The sequence below is a fragment of the Nomascus leucogenys genome, chromosome 1a (assembly GCF_006542625.1).
Source record: "Nomascus leucogenys isolate Asia chromosome 1a, Asia_NLE_v1, whole genome shotgun sequence".
Classification (NCBI taxonomy): domain Eukaryota; kingdom Metazoa; phylum Chordata; class Mammalia; order Primates; family Hylobatidae; genus Nomascus; species Nomascus leucogenys.
The window spans coordinates 40,854,091-40,859,838 of NC_044381.1; the positions used below are offsets into that span (position 1 = coordinate 40,854,091).

Consider the following 5,748-nt stretch of genomic DNA (forward strand, 5'->3'; position numbering starts at 1 on the left):
TTTTAAGTTTAATAAGCAACAGCAGAATAGCCTTTAGTCTAGAGAAGTGATTCTCAACAGGAGCTGATTTCTTTCTTTAGGGGACTTTCTGCAATGTGTGGAGACCATTTTAGTTGTCACAAATTGTGGAGGTGCTGCTACTGGCATCTAGTGGGTAGAGGCCAGGGCTGCTGCAAAACATCTACAATATGTAGGATAGCCTTCACAACAAAAAATTATCCAGCACCAAATGCCCACAGAAGTAAAGTTGAGAAACCCTGATGCAAGAGCTAATTTCCCTTCACTACTGTGACAATACACTTCTGGGCACTTTATCCAATGCTTCATGAGTTATGAAGTTTTCCACTCTGGCTGGTGGGAACAGAAACTATTCCCAGCCCTGTGTAAGCGCTAAGGATTGTTTCCTGTGCTTCTTTTGGGTGGTTCTCTCTTCAATTGAAAGTAGTTTCTCCTATGCAGGCACTGATCAGAACCCAGCTGAAGACTTGACAGGAAACCCTGCAAATCACTGGAATTCTCTCCATGCAGCCCTTGTTCTCCATTATTTTATCCCAAAAACTCTAACTGTGTTGCTTTCCCTAAATTTGCAGCTTTGTCTCCTTAGCTCAGGGCGACCATCAAGCCCTATGTGAGCTATCCTTGTGCTGAGGCCTGGTAAATGTCTCCAGGCAGGAAGCTGGGGAAATCATCAGGCTCACCTCTTGTTTTTCAGAGATTATGGTCCTGTGTTGCCCCATGTCCAGTGTCTTTTGAGAATTGTTGCTTCATATATTTAGCTTGCTTTTTCAGTTGTTTCCTGCCGGTAAGTTAGGCTCCTGTTACCCTACCTTGTCTGGAAGCGAAAGTTTTATAATACTTTGTAACATTGGGCCAAGACTTTGCATGTCTTCATCATTCTGAGAATATTAACTGCCTCTTTCTTTACATAATGTCATGGAAAAGAAACACTTCATTATCAAAGTATGGGTGCATGCAGGCATCATTCATAGGAAAATAAAAAATAGAATGTTAAGTGAAAAAATAGGATATAAAACCAAATGTATATTAGGAATACAATTGTGTTGTTAAAACTACGGAAATAGAAAAGGGGATTATGCTCCAGTGGAAGAATCATTGGCTATTTAAAAATTATGTTTCGGCCAGGCGCAGTGGCTCCCGCCTGTAATCCCAGCACTTTGGGAGGCCGATTCAGGCAGATCAGCTGAGGTCAGGGGTTCAAGACCAGCTTGACCAACATGGTGAAACCCTGTCTCTACTAAAAATACAAAAATTAGCCTGGTGTGGTGACGTATACCTGCAGTCCCAGCTACTCATCAGGCTGGGGCAGGAGAATCGCTTGAATCCAGGAGGCGGAGGTTACAGTGAGCAGAGATTGTGCCACTGCATTCCATCCTGGGCGACAGAGCGAGACTCCGTCTCAAAATATATATATATACTTTTCAAAATGTTTGTATTGTATTATATTGCTTTTATAAGTTTATAAGTGTATACATTTTAAAAGAAAATATTATATATTCTCTAAGTGAAATGAGGCTATCACATTCTGAGAGGTGACGTGCTTCCAGACACCAGAGCCCCAAGTAAGAGCCAAGACACTGGATAGGTTATTTGCATCTCCCTTTTAAATGATAGATACACATTAAATATTTATTATTAATAGCATAGAGTGACACATTGTATTTGTGAAATTATAAAAGGCATCAGGTTCAAGAGAGAAAAGATTTTAGTGCAGTGCAATACCCCTAGCACCCTCTGGGACATGAGCGAAAAGTGTGCAGCACCAATATTCCTACAGAGAATTCATCTTCAATCCTGTATTGTATTAAGTTGGACTGGCAATGAAGGTGAACTTATGTGACACTATCATGTCAGTTTGGTCAGATGATCTCTATTTGACAGACCTAAAGTTTCCTTTTTTCTTAAATGGCTTTGCCACATATACTCTATAACAAATTAATTTTAAAGTAACATTTCAGAGAAACTGTATCATTATGAAATCTGATAAAATATATGCAGGTTTCAAACCCTGTGACATGGGTTTGTGTCATTAGGGTAGATGGATGAACAGGAAGCACGAAGAATCCCTCTCTTCACTTTAACAATAATTGTGCTAGATGAATCTATCTGGTGTAATTATTTTGCGTGTGTGTGTGTGTGTGTGTGTGTGTGTGTTTTGAGACAGAGTTTCACTCTTTTTGCCCAGGCTAGAGTGCAATGGCGCGACCTCGGCTCACTGCAACCTGTGCCTCCCAGGTTCAGGCAATTCTCCTGCCTCAGCTTCCCAAGTAGCTGGGATTACAGGTATGTACCACTACGTCCAGCTAATTTTGTATTTTTAGTAGAGACGGGGTTTCACCATGTTGGTCAGGCTGGTCTCAAACCCCTGACCTCAGGTGATCTGCCTGAATCGGCCTCCCAAAGTGCTGGGATTACAGGCGTGAGACACTGTGCCTGGCCTGATGTAATTATTTTGAAACTCTGGAATCTATTTGAAGGGTTGCAGCTCCCAGGGGAAGACTTGGCTGACATTTAAGAATTAGGACATTCCAAAGCAACCACATATATGGGGGAGTGTAGGAAGGCACCACACATGCTCTGGGAAAGATATGGGCTTAAAAAAAGACCTGAGAAAACCTGAAGTTTATAACTAAGTCTGATTCCCAGCACAGAGACATCCTACAACAATTTTTGTTAAAAAAAAAAAAAAAAAAAAAGCAAACCTCTGGAGGAAGAAGAGTCAGATTTCTAAAGTTATCATATTATACATTCAAATGTATAGTTTTCAATAAAAATCACGAAGCATACAAAGAAAAGAAAATTCAAAGGTACCATACAAGGTACCATAAAATTTAAAAACGTTTAAAGTTATATTTGGTATACATGGGAGCTCAACAATGTGTACACATGGACATAGAGAGTAGAAGACTAGACATTAGAGATTCCAAAAGGTGAGAAGGTGGGATGGGAGGGGGGTGAGGGATGAGAAATTACCTATTGGGTACAATGCACACTATTCAGGGGATGGTTACACTAAAAAGCCCAGACTTCGCCACTATGCAATCAGTAGTATTCATGAAACAAAAATGCACTTGCACCACATCCTAAGTCTATTTTAAAAATTTAAAAATCCAGAAAAATGATGTAATTTGTGACATCAATAAGTGAAAGAGGTAGGGACAGAGCTGTATAGAAGCAGACATTTTGTATGCTATTGAAGTGAAGCTGGTAAAAATTCAAATAGAGTGTTATAACTTTAGGCTGTTAAATGCAATCCCCATGGCAACTCCACAAAGAAAATAGATATAGAACATACACAAAAGGCAATATAAAGAGAATTAAACTGTTTCACTACAAAAAAGTCAACTAAACCAAAAGAAAGCAGTAAAGCAAGAAATAAGGAACAAGAAAGCTACAAGCCTATAGAAAAAAATAGCAAAATAGCAGAAGTCCTTTCATATCAGTAATTACTTCAAATATAAATGGATTAAACTCTCCAATCTAAAGACAGAGATTTGCAGAATGAATTTTAAAAACCCGATCATCTATTTGCTGTCTAAAAGAAGACTTATTAGATTCAATGACACAAACAGTTGAAGGTGAAAGGATGGAAGAAGATATTTTGTGCAAATAGTAACCAAAAGAGGACCTATACTAACATCAAATGATAATGACTTTAACTCAAAAACTGTTATAAAAGACAAAAAGGACATTATATATTGACAAAGGAGTCAACTTACCAAAAATATATAGCAACTATAAACAATTATACATCTAATAACAGACCATTAAAATATATGAAGCAAAAATTTTTAGGATGAAATAGACAGTTCTACAATAATAGTTGGAGACTTCAATACTCCACTTTTAAAAATGAATAGGACAGCCAGACAGAAGATGTCAGTAAATAGAGGACTTGAATACCAACTAGACAATAAACCAACTAGATCTAACAGACATATGCAGAATACTCCAAAAAACAAGAGAATCTATTTTTCTCAAGTGCACGTGGGACATTCACAGAGATAAACCACATGTTAGGCCACAAAACAGTCTCAATAGATACAAAAAGATATACAGCATACAAATTATCTTCTCTGATCACAACAGGATGAAGTTAGAAATTAATAACAGAAGAAAACTGGTAAATTTACAAATAGGTGGAAATTAAACACACTTTTAAATGACCAATGAGTCAAAAAAGAAATCACAGGGGAAATTAGAAAAAACGTAGAGATGAATTAAAATGATAACACAACGTTCAGAAACTTATGAGATGCAGTAAAAGAGATAAAAGGGAAATTTATAGCTGTAAACGTGTATTTAATAAGGAGAATCTCAAATCAACAACATAACTTTACAATTTAAGGAAGCAGAAAAGCTAAACTCAAAGCTAGCAGAAAGAGGAAATGATAAAGATTAGAGCAAAGATAAATAAGGAATAGAAAAAAATAGAGAAAATAAATGAAATCCAAAGTAGTTTCTTTGAAAAGATCAACAAAATTCCTTAGATTAGCCTGACAAGAAAAAGAAGACTCAAATTACTGAAGTCAGAAATGAAAGTGAGGACATTGCTACAGATTCTACAGATAAAAATGACTTTAAGTGAGTACTATGAACAACTGTACACCAAGAAGTTAGATGATCCAGATGAAATGGACTAATTCTTAGAAACAGAAACCTACCAAGAGTGAACCATGAAGTAGAAAAACTGAATAGACATGTAACTAATAATAATAACAAAAACTCCCAACAAAGAAAATCCCTGCACCTGATGGCTTCACAGGTAAATTCTACCAAATATTTAAGAAGAACCACTATAAATCCTTCTCAAACACTTCCAAAAAGTTGAATCAGAAAAAACACTTTCTAAATTATTCTGTGAGGCCAGCATTATCCTGACACCAAAACTAGGCAAAGACACTACAAGAAAAGAAAACTACAGAACAATATACCTTAAGAATATTAATACAAAAATCCTCAAAAATACTAGCAAATTGAATTTAGTAACATGAAAACTAGGATATTATACACCATGACCAAGTGAGGTTTATTCTTGTAATGCAAGGATGGTTCAACATACAAAAATTGATCAGTACACCACATTAATAGAATGAAGGGGGAAAACAACCATAATTATCTCAAATGATGCAGAAAAGCATTTGACAAAATTCAACATCCTTTTATGATTAAAAAATTCAGCAAACTAGGAAAAGAAGGAAGGTACCTCAACATAATAAAGATTATATATGAAAAACCCATAGGTAACATGATAATGATTTGTAGAGACATAAAGCAGAACAGTGGTTACTGGAGGCTTAGGGAAGAAATAATGAGGAGTTACTGTTTAATAGGTAGAGAATTTCATCCTTTCACAGGGGCCATGCTAATCTTCTCTGTATCATTTCAATTTTAGTATATGTGCTGCTGAAGTGAGCACAGGGTAGAGAATTTCACTTTGAGATAATAAAAAACTTTTGGAGATGGACAGTAGTGATAGTTACACAATATAAATGCACTTAATGTCACCCAAAATAGTTAAAATGGTAAACTGTGTATTATATATATTTTTAATTTTTAAATGCCTGTGACACAAAATCTTTTAAAAATGTATTTGTGCTTTTGTGTTCCACATTTCTTTGGATATGATGTTCTAATCAGCCAGGGGCACCTGTAAAAGAACTATTTTCAAAACAGGATAAAATCATGACTCTCATACAGGTATAAAATGAACATAATCTACAGATTTTA

At 36.1% G+C, this 5,748-nt stretch overlaps 1 non-coding gene across 1 annotated transcript; it reads right to left on the minus strand.

Annotated features, from left to right (window-relative positions):
* Window positions 1-5,325: 5,325 nt before the first annotated feature.
* On the minus strand, window positions 5,326-5,437 carry LOC115836273. The gene has a single exon (XR_004031231.1). It is a non-coding gene; the product is annotated as a U6 spliceosomal RNA (small nuclear RNA).
* Window positions 5,438-5,748: the final 311 nt, after the last annotated feature.